Here is an 18,458-nt window from a genome sequence, read left to right as displayed (position 1 = left end):
GTTGGGTCAACATGGGTATTCATTTCTGAAGGGTGTTCTCCTTCATAAAAGTAGATTTGGGTGGAAATGTAGGCAGAGGTTAATTCCTGGGAACCCTTGTGTGCCACGTTAAGGATTTTAAACATTCTGAAATCTACAGAGAGTCATTGGAGGTTATTTTTAGCTGAGAAGAGACATTGTCCACTTCCATTATGAAAAATTCACTCTGGCATTTTTATGAGCCATATACAGGACAGTAAGGTAGGATAGTCAGGTAAAACTAGATTCAAAAAAGGCAATCATATGAGTACTAAGATAACCCACAGAAAAAGTGAGGGCCTGAACTATAAATACGACAATAGGATGAAAATAATATGGATTCTAGAGGCTTTAGGATGGGTACTGGATGTGGTAAGAAAGAGAAGGAAACCCAGAAGGACACTGCTTGTTCACAGCTTGGGCAAATTGCACTCCCAGGTAGTAACTAGACACCCATCTTATGAATTAATTTTTCAAATGAAATAACAACTTTAATCTTTAAAAAATTGCTTCATATACTGCATTCAAAGTTGCAGTATCAAATGAAATATCAGGTATACAGCAGGGATTTGTTTGTTCATTTGATTTAGATTTAAAGATACAAGTATTAATGGTGCCTCTGGAGCAGTTTTGCACCTTTCTGCTAGACTGTTCTAAACCAGGTTTGATGATGAAACACTTGTAAAGTATTAAATTTATATTACTGTATGGTCAAATAAGAAGACTTGCTTTCCTCTGGCTATTGCTTCTCTAGATTATTTGAAGCAATGGCTGAATCATTGAATATGCTGCTCAGTGATGCCACATTGTGAAATATTGATGACATATTGCTGTGAAGCAATTTGGGGCACTGAAGTGAAAGGTGTTATTCAAATTCTAGTTGAAATTTGTTTTTAGGCAACACATGTCAAGGTTTGCTGGCATCTGTGAGCAGCTAATCTCAAGTTCAATTGTATTTAAATTGAAAGACAGATATCTGTTATCACCATGAGAGATCAAGGTAAAGAGAGAAAAAAAATTCACTGTACTTCCTAATGAAATATCAAACATAAAAATTAAAAGCCCCCAGGATTTAATTTATCAGCTTGCAGCACATTGGCAACACAGGATACCTCTAAGCAATGAGAGCAATTTCCAGAGCATAAGATATTGGATAAAGCACTGACAAGAGCAAAGTAAAATTTTCCTGAGCAAATGACTCTTCAGTGGCTGTTTGTTCTTTCATAGCAGTTGTCAGGTGCATGCTGCAGTGTCTTTTACATTGTAAATAGGAATCTGGGTTACCTGTAGAAACAAGCAGTGTTCTGGTGGAGATAATATTAGAGAGAACACAGAACATATTTTACTACTTCTTACTGCCTTCTAACTTTGGACTTGCAAATTTAATAGGTCAGCAGTAAAGATAAGACACACTTCTCCTTTTCTGGTCCTTGAAGGTAAACTGTCCTTTAAATGCCACAAAAGGAGTCCATTTTGAGTAATTAAATTATAAGGGAGCCCTGGAAGACGTCTCTGGTGATCCGGTGGTAAGGGGAAGTCTCAGGAGGCAAGGGGCAACTACAGACAGTTAATGCTAAAACTATTACACACCAAGCACAATGAAAGCAATATACAAACATGATAACAACCCCCACCCAATTTTCTCTGCCTAAACCACACAGACTGCCCTATTTTCCCCAATTCAATTGCACATATTGTGCAGTCTCCACCTCTTTAAAGATTTAGATGGGAGGTGTTAAGACAAGTAGAATGATTTGCTCTAGGTCATCTCACCAGTACACTACATAGCAAGTATTCTAGAATCTAAATGAGTTGTAATTTAGGAATCAGTAGTGTTCTACAGATGTTCATGTTGTCCATCCATCTTTTCCATCACCCATGTAATACCCAGACCGCATAACCTGGGGTCTTCTCTTCTCCTGCTTCCTTCTCTTCTCCTCTCCCTACATTTGGTAACAGCTCACTCCTCAAAATATGTCACACACAAAAATCTCAGAACCCTCACTCTTTGTAAAATTCTATATGACCAGTCAATAAAAATTTTATTTCCAGTGAGGAGACCATCAATCACATTTGCATCAAAAAAGCAATGGAGGAAGATGCCCCAAGAAGGATTGTGGTACACGTTTCTCTTTTCCCCTGATTTAAACCATGTAGAAATATTAGGTTATATGTTTAAGAAGTTTCTTTGACCCTCTAGTCAGCAAAATTTAATTAGCAAGTACAATATGCCATGCGATGTTCTAAGCAAATAAATGTGAGCAAGACACAGTCTCTATTCTCAAAACTAACAACAGATAGGTATGAAAACTACTGCACAATATGTGGTATGTTGCACAACAAAGGGATACTCCAAATCCTTAGACTATACAAAGAAGGTAGTAGCTTTCTGTGTCTTTGGAATGCAAGAAAAACAAGACAGGTGTTACTTAACCTGCATTTTTAAAAAATATATATCTTTATTGATTTCAGAGAGAGAGGAAGGGAGAAAGAGAGAAAGAGAGAGAGGGAGAGAGAAACATCAGTGATGAGAGAGTCACTGATTGGCTGCCTCCTGCACACCCCCTACGGGGGATGGAGCCCACAACCTGGGTATGTGCCCTGACTAGGAATTGAACCATGATATCCTGGTTCATAGGTCGATGCTCACCCGCTGAACCATGCCAGCCAGGCTTAACCTACATTTTGAAGGTTATATTCATCAGACCAAAAAAAAAGAAAGAAAAGCCAAACAGAAAGAAGGATAATAAAATTATATGTGCAAAGGCCACTCACAAAAATGAATAGCAGTATAATTAGGGACCTTCAATTGGGACAATGGATCACGTATCCAGCACACGTGACACGTGCCCACTATAAGTAGACATGACTGGTTGGATTGTGTCTAAATAATGATGGTTACATAATGATGGGGCTTCTATGCCAAAGAGGAATATAGATTTTATTTTGAAGGTAGCTTTTAATCATTGAGGGGTAAAGTCAGAAAATTAACAGACAAGGTACAAGAAGACTGACTGGAATAAGAAAGATACTGAAGAAAAATAAACCATAATTCACTTTTCTAGCTAAAATCAGCAGATGCTTCAATTTTTAAAGTAAAAGTAAATACATAAATAAATACATAAATAAATAAATAATTGTTTAGCATTTCCTTATAATAAAATGTTAACATTAGGCATGAGATTCAGTGTTTAAAGACATAACTCTTAGAATAAGCCAAAGGAATTAAGCTTCCTGTTCCACAAAGTGATCACTGAAGTGCTCTCATCACCTCAGATATGCAGCTCTGACTTAACAGCGTTGCAGAACAATGCCCGATTTCCCTGAATTCCCTCGTAAAGGTAGTAGAGTGTCAGGAAGAAGTGTGAGGATTAAACTGACAAACAGCAACGTTTCTTAAAAATCCTCTGTAGACATCTTTCTTCTGAGTGCCTCTCTTGTCATAGCAGCTGCTTGCAAATTTACATTTTCTCCATTTCTACCGCTCACCCCATTCACCATTATCTTACCCACCCAGTCTTCCATCCTTCCCACTACTACTTCCTTCCGCAGAGCAATCCTTTCTGATGGAGATGATCCTTAGCTAACTCTCTTGTCTGGTTTCTTCCAGATTTCTTCTGACTTCATTAACAGTATCAGCAAAAGCCTGGCAGACTATCAACACAACTAATAGATTTCTTTAGAATACAGGAGATGAGAGCAGCATTATGAATTCTTTGACTTTCGTAAGTTATCCTGTCACAAAGGGACACAAAGCAGCAGAAGGAAGTGGAGTTTCACGCCCGTTTCTAAATGGGTGTGCACGGGAAGCATGTCTGCATAGCACTCATTCATGCCACCCTTTATATGTATAGGAGAGGTCAGTAGAGTCCTACTTAGCGGAAAGTACACTTGTGTAAAAACAGACAAAATCAACAGAAGAATCCTTTAAATTCTGTTCCTTTAAAATTTCTGTAATTTTAACTATCTTTGCCTCACTTTCTTCATCTATAGATTGAATCATTATAGAAAAATTTTCAAGAGCTCTTCATGACAAAACTGCAATTTAAGCCTGGCTGGCATGGTTCAGTGGTTGAGCATCAACCTAGGATCCAGGAGATAGTGGTTCGATTCCCGGTCAGGGCACATGCCCAGGTTGTCGGCTCGATCCCCAGTAGGGGGCGTGCAGGAGGCAGCCAATCAATGACTCTCTCATCATTGATGTTTCTATCTCTCTCTCTCTCCCTCTCCCTTCCTCTCTGAAATCAATAAAGATATATTTAATAAAACAAACTAACAAAACCTAACTGCAATTTAAGCATTGACTTTGGTGTCAGAAGACCTAGGTTTGAGCTCCTACTTCACCATTATTACTTAGCTGTGTGGCATTGAACAGGTTCTGTAATCACTCAGGGTATATCTACTCCACTTGAAAATGAAGTCAAGCATCCATCTCAAAGCAAAATAGTGACGCAAAGTACTAGCTAAACGGCATAGGTTATTATCCTAGAAATCAATTCTGTAGGATTCTAAGTTAATATATATATAAAAATATATATGAAATATATATATATATATACATATATATAATCTCTCTACAAGATAATATTTTAATCCCTCCCCCTAATAACATACAGACTTCAGCTTACAATGTTTTTGACAGAAGAATAACCATTCTTATTTATGCTGAACTCCTACTGGGAAAATATTACTATCTCTTTCAATAATATAGTCTACTAATATTTAAATCCAGATCCTCTTTTTCTGCGCCTACCTGTGATGAAGAACAACCAGTCATCAGTCTCTATATAATAACCTCTCATAAGATGTGCTCAATATAAATTACTTTCTTTATTATTATTGCCAAGCTGCTGCTGTTATATTCATGGTACTTAAGGCAAACAGTTACCCACAATTCTCTTATCCCTCCATCCAGAGTCCATTTACTGCATTGCCTCCCTTCACTGCTCATTAGTTTCAAGGAATGAAGAGAGCACAGGGAGGCTATGTTCCTTGTTAAGATTAAATAATTAATTGAGTAAATGAAATCAAGGCCAGGAAGAAAGGAACTAACTGTTTTTTATAAATGTTTACTTGATCTGCCTTGATGCTCATGGGTGATAGTTCTTTATCAAAACCTGGATACTATTTATGAAATGGTAAGATATTAAATGGTGAAAAGATAATAAAGAAGTGAGCAAAGCACTAATCTCATTAACCTTGGTTATCGAGATGCCATTTTCAGTGTCCTCTGCTGACCATAAACAAATACAATTTCAGAGGCTTTCCGAGTTCCTCTACAGATTTTGGCCTGATTTGTGCAATTTCATGTGGTGCCTTAGCTTGGACTGCATCACTCATCTTCTTTCCCTGATTATCTACACCCTGCTTTGTTCTCAAAAGGCTTAGCAGAATATTCCAGGGGACATTGACTTCTGACATTTGGCAGCTCCCATCATGCCTGATGATGTAGCACATATTTATATAATATAGTACACTGGCCTTTGTCAGATATATATGTAAATTTTCTTTCTATAAACTTGCCTAAAAATCCTTGATTCAGTAAAGCCAATCTAATACTTATTTTTTGCATTTTCAAATGCATAGGGGACTTAGCCAGGATTGGCTAGATGCCCGATGCTTTATAAATGTGTTTATTGGTTGCTTCAACCAGGATATTATATTACCCAACTTCAAGGGATGCTATTCATAGCACTCAGTGTGAATAATCCTAGCACTATGAAAATGGGAGCAATCAAGATCAAATGCAATAAAATAAAATATTGATGGTGCCCCTGGATTTGGTCAATGCTGACAACCATGTGTGGACTACATTAAGCATTCTTTGAAACTATACGTGAATGATAAAGAAACAATCAAGGTTTTAAAGAAAAATGACAATACAGCAATTGATTCATTTTTAAAAGATAATATAGCACATCTAGCATGATTCAAATTTTTCAGAAACTCAAAGTATCTACATTTATGAAATTAGACCCAATTAAAAATTAGGAATACATAACGAACACCTCTCCGTAGCAAAATCAAAATCTCTGTGTTCCCTTAATGCTCCTATATACTTTTGCTATGGCATTTTATATCTCCCATTCTAAATTACATTTGCCTACTTCATTGGTTAGAACTTAAGTTTATGATAACTGCAGCATGTTCAAGCCCACTGGGAACTCAGCTAGCTGCCTGGTCCAATAGGAAAGAAGAGTAAGGGAGGGTGTTGCCCAGTCAAGGCTGAGAGTCTGCCTGTAATCAATGTCTAAGCCCGAAGAGAGAAATCAGCAACCCACCAGGCAATGGGCAGAGCTACTCAGCCTGGGTCCGAGCATGCAGCAATGTGCTGGGAGGCGCTGTCGTTTCAGTTCAACGCAGCAGCTGACGGAGATGTAGCAGTTAGTGCAGATAGGGTATTATGTAGAGGAGGCACGTCTCCCTACAACGTGTAGCTAATGAAAAGTGGATTAATAGAGAACTCCAGTAAAAGGTGTTACCTATATGATTCTGACAGGAGTAAGTCGGGCAGGCTCAAGAATCAAGGACAAACATTCTAGACAGGGGGAGCATAATGACAGAAGCTACACGTAGTCTAGAAAGATAAAGAATATATTTTGGGCTGTGCACTACTAAGGAAAGAAAGCTAGTGAATAGGTAGAAGACATATCATATGGGGTTATGGATGCCGTATTAAAGTCTGAAATATTATGTTGCAGGTAAAGGAAATGACCAAAGCAGTTAGGGGGTGACCATATGTCCTGGTTTATCCAAGGGCTTCAGGGGGCAATGATGAGTTTCCTGCAGAACATACAGATTCGGTTGTTGAGCAGGTAGAAAGATATGAGACACCAGAGACTAAGAAAAGGGTAAAAGGGGAAAGGCATTTTCCCAGGAAATACACATTTGGGAATGCTAGTTTATAGATGGTAGGCAGAATTGCGAGACTAGAGGGGATTATTAGAAGACTGTGGAGCTGTTGCTCTCCAACTACACTACGTTTTAAAATCAGGGAGGGAATTTAAAATGCACATTTCTAGGTATGGGTAATATCCCATCCCTGGGTATTCTGATTCAATCTTTGGGGTGGGTCTATAACATATGTAGTCATAAAAATATCTTCAGTTGATTCTATTGTGCAAAAAATAAAATTGAGAAGCAATGTATTAAGGGGTGAATGGAAGACGGGAATCTGCCAAGAAAGCATAAATGGTAGATTGAGAGGGGTCAGTATAAAAAGAGGGAGTGTGGTTCCCCCAAAATCAGGGAATGTGGAGCTATAAGAAGATAAAGGTTCAGCTCTGGCTTTTCCACTTTGTGACCGTGTGAACGAACAATTTACATAATCTCTCTAACTTTCTTGTCAGTAAGATGAGGATAACAATAGTAACTCACTCACAGATTCACAGTGGGGACTGAATGAGATAATGGGTATGAAATACATAGTATAATCAAGGCATATCAGAAAATGCCAATAAATGTTAGTTCTCATTAATATTATGTGAATATTGTGATTAAGAGTCTCAATCTCAAGTATTAGAGATGTTCTTTGGACTTCACAGTTAGTAAATTATTGGTGATTTGATCAAGAGCAGTTTTGGTAGTGTGCTAAAAACAAGAATCAAATTATAGTGTATTAGAGAGTGAAGGAAAGGATATAAATGAGTGCTAATCGTTGTTGTTTTTCCCCAAGAAATTTAGGTGATATAAGTGAAAGAGAAATAAGATGGTAACTAAAAAGTGATAAATGCCTTAAGCAGGGAACTCTTAAGGAATGGAAAATACTTGAAGATGTGTCTAGCCCCAGAAGGTGCTAGATTTAAGAGGATAGAAATATCAAGTCGACAGTATCTAAAACTAAGGAGGGAGTTCAAGATGGATTTGATTGTATTTGTGGAGATGGGGAAGAATATGGAAAAGTAGAATAAGACCACACCTGAAGACATTCTTTAAAGAGCATTTTATTTTACTAATTTCTATACCTTTTTATTTATCACTTTTTAAAATGCTCTTGTATGCTTTATAAAAATGCTTGAATTTGTTTTTGTCTCCTCAGCAATAGGTTACTGTCTTCTTTGCTATCTGTGTGTGCTACACCGCGTGTCTTTCTAAGGCATTCTAGGCGCATTGTGTGAAAAGACTGTCATGTGGAGTATGACAGAAGAGTGTGGTGAAGGTTGGTATCATTGTGAAGAAAAGTGGTAAAAAAAGCACAATCCACCCATGAAAAATGACTAATTGTCAATTCTTGGATCCAGCTAAAGCTGAAGGAGATGACTATTGAGTGGCAACAGTATTCGAAATAGTAGATTTTTTCTGTCCTATTAGTTGACAAAAATTCAGGTGCAGAAACAAAAAAAGAATTACAGCACTGTCCAAGAACTGAGATTTTTCTGACAATGTCAGCAGGAAAGCTAGAGGGACACGGGAAGATGCTGGTGAGAGTGTAGTTTAAAAGATTAATCACATGAACAGGTGTTGGCGAGGGCGTGGAGCAAAGGGAAGTCTTGTGCACCGCTGGTAGGAATGCAGATCGGTGCAGCCACTGTGGACAGCAGCGTGCAGGTACCTCAATAAACTGAAAATGGAACTGCCTTATGAGCCAGCAATTCCAGTTCTTGTAATTTATTTGAAGAATCCTGAAACATTAATTTGAAAGAATCTATGCACCCCTATGTTCACTGCAGCAGTATTTACAATAGCCAAGATTTGGAAGCAGCCCAAGTGCCCATCAGTAGCTGAGTGGATAAAAAAGCTGTGGGACATTCACACAATGGAATACTACTTGGCCATAAAAAAGAAGGAAATAATACATTTTGTGTCAGCACGAGGGACCTGGAGAGTATTATGCTAAGTGAACTAAGCCAGTCAGAGAAAGACAGGTACCATATAATTTCAATCATATGTGGAATCTAATGAATAAAATAAACTAACAAACAAAATAGAAACAGACCCATAAATACAGAGAACAGACTATGAGAGGGGAGGGGAGTTGATAGGCTGTGTTAAAAAGGTGAAGAGAGCCCGGCTGGGTGAGGCTCAGCGGTCGAGCATTGACCTAGGATCCAGGAGATCGTGGTTCGATTCCCGGTGAGGGCACATGCCCGGGTTGCGGGCTCCATCCCCAGTAGGGGGCGTGCAGGAGGCAGCTGGTCAATGGCTCTCTCATCACTGATGTTTCTATCTCTCTCTCTCCCTCTCCCTCCCTCTCCCGGAAATCAATAAAGATATATTAAAAAAAAAAAAAAAGTGACGAGATTAAGTGCCCTCCCCCCCCAGTAACACCTCATGGACACAGACAACAGCATGGTGATGATCAGAGGGGGGGGGGGGGGGGAGTAGGAAAGGGTAGAAGGAGATAAATGGTGATGGAAAGAGACTTGACTTGGGGTGGTGAACACACAATACAATACACAGATGGTGTATTATAGCATTGTACACCTGAAATCTACATAATTTATTAGCCAATATCACCACAGTAAATTCAATAAAAATTAAAAATAGCTAGTGATCATTAAGTTTAGAATAGACAAGGAAAGAGGGAAAAGCAGGAAGTGGCTGACAGAGACGGTAGAAAATGAAGCCCACAGACAACGCTGTGGCCAAGGAGTTGCTGTAGAGGCAGCAATGGGTAGGCAGCCCTGATCAACAGTCAGCATCCCATCCCCAGATGCCTTAGATCGCATCTAAATCAACAAGACGAATTGCAGCCCACTGACTGCTGAGATAAAGGGCAGCCTAAAGGATGGAAGTTGCCTGCCTCACATTTTCAGTGTAGATTTGGGGTTCCCCAAGGTGATCTCTCAAGGTACAGGTGGAACGAGGCTTCTCTAGTCTTCCTTCTTTGCCCTCGTGTAAGAATAGTTCTTTCTTTTCAGAAAATCAGAAAAGATTTTGCCTAGAAGTACTTCCACTAACACGGCTAATTTATGTGCTTTAAACATCAACAATGAGTGTTAGAACTCAGAACATTATTCCTCAGTTACACACAAACACACACAATCAATAGAAAAGACCCCCTAAGTCAAAACTCTTGGGGAAATGTGGAACTTCTTTCTCAAGGTACTCTTAAAAACTCAATGTAACATTAAAGACTTCAAATTCTTCTTGATGTAATAAAATAGCATACATATATTTATTTCTCTAATAGTTGGATGGACTTTTACCCCAATCATTAATCCTCTTGTAAGAGAATAAACTGGAATAATAAGTTGGCAGCACAGATATGCTGGCCTTGATCAGTGCTTCTCTTCTGAAGGAGTAAATAATGGAGCAACCTCCATTCTGCAATATTCATGTGCCGCAGCATTGTGCCACCGAGGCGTGGGGGTTGATGTGACCTGCCGAGGGGAAGCGAGACCCCCCCCCCTGAACTGCTAAAGCAACAAGCCATCACCTACAGGGCAACCAGCACCGCGCCCCAGAGCAGAGCAGCACTTCCTGAGGAAAGAAATGCCCGAATCCTCAGCCTCTTCCTCCCTCAAGGAAGCCAAGGTGGCTCACTCATTAATCACTCTAACTGGCAGGAAACGGGCCCAGCATTTAGAAAGGAATTACTCCACAGTGAGCATTTTACATATGTTTTCTGATGTAATCCTTAACACACAACTGTGAAATTATAACACCCATTTCCAAAGAGAGGCACGTCAGCGTAGAATCTTAGTATAAATTGCAGGATCACACACAAATCCAGCTAAGTTAGAATGACGGTTCTACTGAATGTCTAGTCCCACAGTCCATCTATCTGCTGTCTGCTATACTATGTTTTTGTATTAGGAGGAAACACTTGATTCAAAATTCCTCATACCAAAGTCAAGTGGAATTGGATATTTCTAGTAAATGTTTTTTTTAGACAAAATACTCAGGTCTAGTAACAACACACAGTCAACAAAGATGTTTATGACCGTACAACCCTCAAGAGACTATCAGAAACCTCAGAAACCAGTATGTCTTTGAGAAGATTCAGGGAGAAGGTACGTGCATTTTATAAAGTTCCTAAGTCCCCAGGTGATTTTCATTGTATTAGCACCCCTCCGTCTTCTCCAAACCACATGTAGAAATACAGGTGCTCTTTTACCAGTGTTCGAACCAAAAAGTACTTGAAAATCTTATTTTTAATTGAAAGCTCCCACGCCTTTTGATATTGGCAAGTAATTTAAATTTAAACACTGTGCTTTCTCCATTACTTTGGAAGCCAGCAACCTGCAGACCAGAAAACACATGGTTAGGTCCTGTTCGACCCGTGAGCCACCTGCCTGTGGTGACTGCCTGGGCCACCAAACAAGCGTCCCAAGTGCCCACCACGTGAGTCACAGGGAAGGAGACAGGGAGAGAGGGCACGGCCTTGACGGAGGGTTTGAGATGAGATGATATTACTTTCGGAGAGAAAGACAGAGGTCATCATGGTTGTGGCAAAATTAACTGGAAGGGAATGAAAGGTGAGAGGGTGAAGTCTGAGATAAGGGAGCCACAGAAGAGGAAAGGCCACGGCCCTTAGTGAAGGAAGCTGTGCAGCGCCACCCAGGCGGTGCTTGGCCCGAGCTCGGGCGCCCTGCGCGGTAGAGTGGGGGTGGCACCTGAGGCTCCTAAACTCCAGTCTAGCACTTCTTTGTCAAACCATAATGCTTTTATTATCTTAAAATTATACTTTACCATCAATTTATTATAGACATATTTGAATAAATGTACTTTTTAATAATCCTTTTGTCCCTTTTCCCAGACTATAAAAATGATATAATAGAGTGTCCTTTAAAGCTAACCTCAGGCAGCCGATACTATACATGATAGGGTATTAAAATGAGATCTATCAAGTAATTAAATTATTCTCTCAACACAGTTAATGTAATTCTGCATTCTGAATTAAGACATAATAAAGCATGACTCGAGAAGCCCAGCTAACTCTACTCTTCTGTGCACCTTTATCTTGAACTTCTCAGCCTCCAGAGCTGTGAGAAAGAAATGTCTCGTGTTTAAGTCACCCAGTCTCAGGTATTTCACTCTAGGAGCCCAAGACTAAGCCAACTAAGACAACTGTGAATCGGCTCTAACAGCCTTGGACAACCTCCTCTCCTGTGTGGAGTTCTTGGCCCCTCAGAGTTGTCCCTGGTTGGGCTAAGATACCCAAGCCAGGTCTTTTAGTCCCTGAAAGTTTGGGCACTGATGTGAACTACAGTGGAAAGGAGCACGTTGGGCGAGGGAGCTCTCTGAAGCTGAAGGAACCAGTCCCCCACTGAGAGGACCGGCCTAATGTGTCAGACTGTCCTATTCAATGAGCTTTTTCCAGGATATACTCAGCAGTAGTTTCCTGTCTCTCCATCACCTGTAAGTTCCACACGAGCACACTTTAAAATGCAGTCCTCTAATTTTGATTGCACATTGAAGGTTCTATATAGGTAGGGTTTTACAACTTTATAGAATATATCTTAACAAAATTTCCCCATGTTTATTTCTTAAAAGATGTTATTTTTGTTCCTGATGTCAGTGAGAAAAAAAGATAGTTCATTGTCTTACAAGGCTTTTCTTAAAATAAATTAATTGGAACACAAGTGGTTTGTCAGGCAGTAAATGCTTTTTTCTATAGATTGAGTTTTTATGTATTTGATAACATGGCATATATACATCAAAAACATGAATTTTTCTCTGTAAAAAGAGAAAGTCATTATACTTTTTTTATCTAAGAAATTAGTTGGTGATTTTTCAGAGCAACCACAAAGATCACTTTGCCCCAGCAAAGTATTAACACATTTAGATAGTTTTCCTTTATTGTTTTCCTTTCATGTTTTCTTCCATTCTTTCCACAAATATTCATCTATTATTTACTATATATTAGGTACTGTATTATGTATTAAGGACACAAATGACTCATACAGCCCCTTCTCTTAAGGAGCTCACAGTCAAGTTGAGAAAATATACATGAAAACAAACAAATTGAATAAAAAGCAATGCAGAATACTTACTATACATTGATACACTGACAGAGAAATAGTGGTATGGAAGAGAAAAGTAACCAGTAAGACCTGATAGTGTAATTAGAGACATACACGTACCATGGACTTGCTATGTCAGAGTAAATCCTGGAGGACATTTACATAAACCAAGTATCCAATACTTGAGAACCCCATACAATCACTTTGCTCAGAGATGGTCCAGCTTATGTCAATGACTTTCACTGATAAGCAATTCTAATTCCTTCTTTGGCTAGCTCTGATGTTAAAACAAAAATTGAAAAGAAAATATATTAAGATGGAATCTGTCCCTTCAAAGCTGATGTCAATTAGGCCTTATTTTATCTTCTGGAGAATGAATAGTCTCTTTCCCAACATCAGCCCTTCAAGTATATAAAAACAGCAATAATTATCAGTTTGCTTATCTCCTTCAAAATGCAAAATCTCATAGGACAGAAATTAAGACTGTCCTTTTTTATACTCAGTAGAAATCTGTAGAAAGATAGAGAGGAAACAAACATTAGAGAGAATGCTTGTCTTATTGAAACATATAAAGAATAAATGAAGATGAGAAAATAATAAATTAATTAATGAGATCATCAAATATGATAAAGAATTTTTAAACTTTTAAGAAAATATCAACACCTCAATAAATAAAAATAACAAATGAATGGTAATTTGCACACAAAAAAGATAGTAAATATGCATGCTGAAAAAGTTTATTCTCACTTGCTAAAGGAAGAGTCATTAAAACCACATGGGGCACCATTTTATAAGTGCTAAACTGGCAAAATTTCCTTGTTGTACGTGATTTGTTTTAAAATGATAATTTCCCATGCTGGTGTGGTTAAAATGATAAATAAGCACTGGGTGGAATTTTAAATTAGTAAGTTGGCATTTTAAAATATTTGTATTCAGAGTAAAAATAATATCGCCACATGTAATAGTTAGTGAGCATTTCCTATGGCAGGGCACTATATGAGATTTTCATGTGACACCTCACAGAATTCCAGAAAGGCCCAGTGCAGTGGGTGCCTTCATATTACCCTCATTTTATAGATGAGATGAGGTTTTGCAAGGTAATACATAGGTAATAGATGTACAGTGTGAACTTTGTTTATTCACAGAATTTATTTTAAGTAACGTAATAGCCCAGCTGGTGTGGCTCAGTTGGCTGAGCATTGTGCCATGCACCAGGAGGTTGCCGGTTGGACTCCAGGTCGGGGCACATGCCCAGGGTTTGGGGCTCGGTCCCCAGGAGGGGGCGTGCAGAAGGCGGCCGATCAGTGACTATCATCTATGTTCCTATCTCTCTCTCCCTTTCCCTTCCTCTCTCTGAAATCAATTTAAAATATATATATATATTTTTTTTAATAATAAAAATAAATAAAATAACAATAAATGTTCCTGAATTTATTTGTTTGATACCTAGGCTACTTTTCTTGGCTCAGTAATGTGTTTGTTGTCCACATGCTAGTAACGCAGTGAACAAGGTAGCCGAAGAGCGAAGTGCTAGGATGCGTCTGAGCTGCAACGCGAAGCAAGTTAATACAGAGGCCACGGGCGGGAGGACAGCGCGGGAGCCCGTGGGCTGGCTTTACGCGGCCGAGAACCGCTGGCTCAGACTCGCCGCCTGAGAGCGCAGGACAGGGGCCCGGCCCAGCGGGTGCAGGGCGACCTCTGCGAGGGGCCGCTGCCATCCTGAAACCCGACCGACCAGCACAACGCATTCTCCACTTCTTCCTAGTAACACACCAAGAAATAATTCACTCATTCGGATTTTTCAGGCCTTCAACAAAGTTTGTATTTTTCTCGTGGCTGGCTAGAATAATCCCAATTTATGTAAAAGGTATAGGTTTGCATATACCTTTTACATAAATTGGGATTATTCTAGCCAGCCACTTTCACTTTGCATATACTTTATTCCCTCCTATGACTTTCGTTTGTTGTAGAAAGAAAAAAAAATACCGTAAGAACACACAGTCATGAAGAAAGTTACAAGTCATAATCAGAAAGATGTTTTTAACATTTCAACATCCAATTAACTCTATAAATATCTAGAAGCATGCTGTACATGTCTCCTTTAGGTTGTATGCCTTTTCCCATTAAAAAATAAATAAATAAAATCTTGAGGATAAGTGCCTTGAATTGAATGTTTCATTCGAACACTATTATTTTTTGCCCCATTTTTTGAAGCTGCTAATATTCATTAATAATGAGAAAATTAGTAGGCTGTTCCTGAACTTTCGCTCTACATATAAAAGGTGTACAACTTAGCTAATGACTCTTGTCTTTGGTAGCTGGTAAATGTGCTTTTCTCACCTTTCCCCCACCCTCCAAAGGCTAATCACCAGGTCATTTATTCATCTACTCAGTAAGAACCCTTAGGAAGTCAGTAAACAAAACATTAGACTATGAATACATTTACCAACTCCAATAAAAACCTATCCATTTGTTTATTACTGAATGAATAATAGGATCATCTTATAGCTTATCGATACACTTCAGCTATTGTCGAGTATCTCTGATGACGTAAATAGATTGAGAGGACCAATGTCTGTTGATGGATTGTCTTCAGAAGATGCAGGTCATTCATTCCCAAAATAGTCTAAAATATACCCTCAGATTTAAGCTAAATATCTGGGAAGTAGATACACAGACACTGGATCTATTCTAGATTACTGAGTCATGCTTTAATGTGACCTCATAAGTATAGACTGAGACTTAATTCTGAAACATTCTAAAAATATGTGGACGGGTATGTCGTTCAGTTTGTTACACAGAGTACAAACTTATACATGAGAACCCTCAAAGGAAAGTCATATCCAATTTTAGAATTAATTATAGTTGTATCTTTCCTAAAATAGTGAATTGCTCTTAAATTTATACACAGAGTGAATTATGTGACATCAGATTTCCTTATCATTGGCTAGAAGAACCAAATGTGTCACCAATAGTTATCAAGGACATAGGTACTTATGAAGTATATTTTAGTAACCACATTTGGTTTACTTTATTTACACTTAACTTTTTCACAATTATTTCTCATTTATATTGATTTGAGTTTTTATATCTATTCAGGAACCATGTGATATCTCCCTTTTAGTTGTAAGGTAGGTATTTAATTAAACAATTAAGCAATCAGTTATCAAACTGTTGTCATGAAATAGTAATATGAGGACACTTCATATATATGTGTATATGTATATATATGACTCTCATCATTCTGCATTGTTGTTTTTTTTCTATCAATGTTTCATGTTTTTTGATCAAATTCAAACCAGATTAGCTAGTTCTTTACTTGAGTCACTTACACAAATTTGTTTACATTGTCTAATTGTTGCTATTTTTAAGAAACGCTGCATTTCCCTTTACCAGCAACTGCTTCATTGTTGTAATAATTATCTCTGTTCAAGACAATTAGGAGTGATAGGGGCTTTATTAGTTAATTAGCAAGGCCTGAGGAACACCGCTCCACCAACTTAATTGAATCCATTTTAAAATACACAATATGAACTATAGCTGGCTGTTAATGATCAACACATCATGTCTATTTGGTCGTAATTTTTTCCCTAAACCTTTGCTATTAAACCTGTGAGCTTCCAGCTGTTTCCTGAAAACACAGTGAAACAGCTGCTGAGAGATACTAACTTAAGCATTCAAAAGACATTCAGTATCATCAGATTTCCTGCTCCCTGTACTGCTATTATGACATTAACTTTTGAAGATAACCTTATTTTTAATTCTTACGATTTTCCAAGTAGAAATTTTCCCTAAAACAATGAGTTATTTAATAAATGAGGAGATATTTTATCACCTTCTTTGAAAAGAATGTATGAATTAGTTAATTATATTAATTACAAAGTACTTCTCTAATTCTGAGTGACTTGAACAATTAAATATACATACTTCTTATCCTTTGGCTATTATTTAAATTTAACATAAATAGACATTTCCATTTGAATATTATTTCTTATTGCTGTCTTTGTTTAGTTCCCTTTCTCCTATAATTAATATCTCTTGTGTACCTACCCTAACATCTTGCTTTGTCCTTGATTACGCTGGAATCTGCATAACTTACTTGAGCCAGAGAGTTGAGTGAAATAGAATGTCCATGCTCTTAGGTATAAATTTATGATGAACCTGGAGAGTGAAAGAGGAGACAGAATGGAGTAAGTAGGGAAGGAAGGACAGACACCCCAGCTGGGGGTAGAAATCCCTTTTAGGTCCTGGACTAAGTCAGCTAATAGCCAGACACACCTGACAGATGTCTCTGGTTGGCCTGGTTTTTGAGGGGAGCGTCAGAGACAGCTACCTGCCCATCAAATAGCCATTGTACATTTTTTCCTCCACTAATATAACCCTAAATACATATTGTTGTAACATCCACATACATAACTGAAAACTACATCCCTCATCCTGCCTTGCAAACATGGGTACTCTGCACAAAAAGAGGCTTAAGAATGACTTTCAACAAAACTTCCTTAAAAGAGACTTGGATATGTCTCTCTTCTTTTCTCTTCCTTTTGCCCAGAATGTACATGTGACAGCTAGAGATGCAGGGGCTCTTTTGTGACCAGATAAATATTTGTTTAGTGCTACATCCCAGCCTCTAGAACAGTGGTTAGTATTGGGCTAAAAAATATTTGTCAGATAATGGATGAATCAAGCAAGCAGTTGACAAATAAAGCAGAAATATATCTCTTCCTCGGTAGCTGCCTTGTCTTTATCTCTTACGGAGATTTTCTTTGTTAGTTTTGGCACTTGTAAGGCCAGGCTTTGGAATGGTTGACTATATTTAACAGCTGCATGGTTGTTGTAAGGACCTGAGCTAGCTTATTCTATCTCTGACTTGTTGCCCTGAATATTATAGTTTCTGAGTAACTTGTCCACAAATGTCTTACAACTTATATTTCTTCAATGCCTTAACTAATGAATACGAATGACTGAAGTTTTACGGAATGCTTACTGGGTGACATTTTATGCTAGGCACCCAGAATTTCCTAACTACAGCCTTCCTCCATTTGAGCTTCTTCTTAATTCATCATTACTATACAAGCACTCATTTCAGAATGTCATTGCATAACTTTTAGAGTATGAATACATTTTTAAAAAATAACACCTTGGAAAATCTTCATTCTTTACTCTTATATTGTTTTCTATTGACAAGATAATAAATATAACTAGATTACTGAAATATAATTTCATATTAAGAAGGGGACACTCAAGGAGAGTTTTCTAAAGTAGGGGAGATAACCATAACATAAAGTAAAATGTGAATTCCATCAGAGAGATAAAAAGCACAAGAGGAATTCAAGGGAGGGAGGGATTTCTTTCAGAAAAGGCTTCAGAAAAGAGGCATCACAGTAGCCAGGGTCAGGCAGATGGGATACAATGGAGGAAAGGGCACAGGAGCTGCCAGAACAGCAGGAGAAAACATAGAGACAGAAAACACGTTCAGGCAGCAATCAGTAATTCAGTTCAGAGGTAAGAAATGCAAAATGAGTTATTGGA

Source organism: Miniopterus schreibersii (genome assembly GCF_964146895.1).
Source record: "Miniopterus schreibersii genome assembly, chromosome: 1".
In the NCBI taxonomy this organism is placed as follows: domain Eukaryota; kingdom Metazoa; phylum Chordata; class Mammalia; order Chiroptera; family Miniopteridae; genus Miniopterus; species Miniopterus schreibersii.
The sequence above is the reverse complement of the archived record's forward strand: the minus strand, read 5'-3'. Positions refer to the sequence as shown.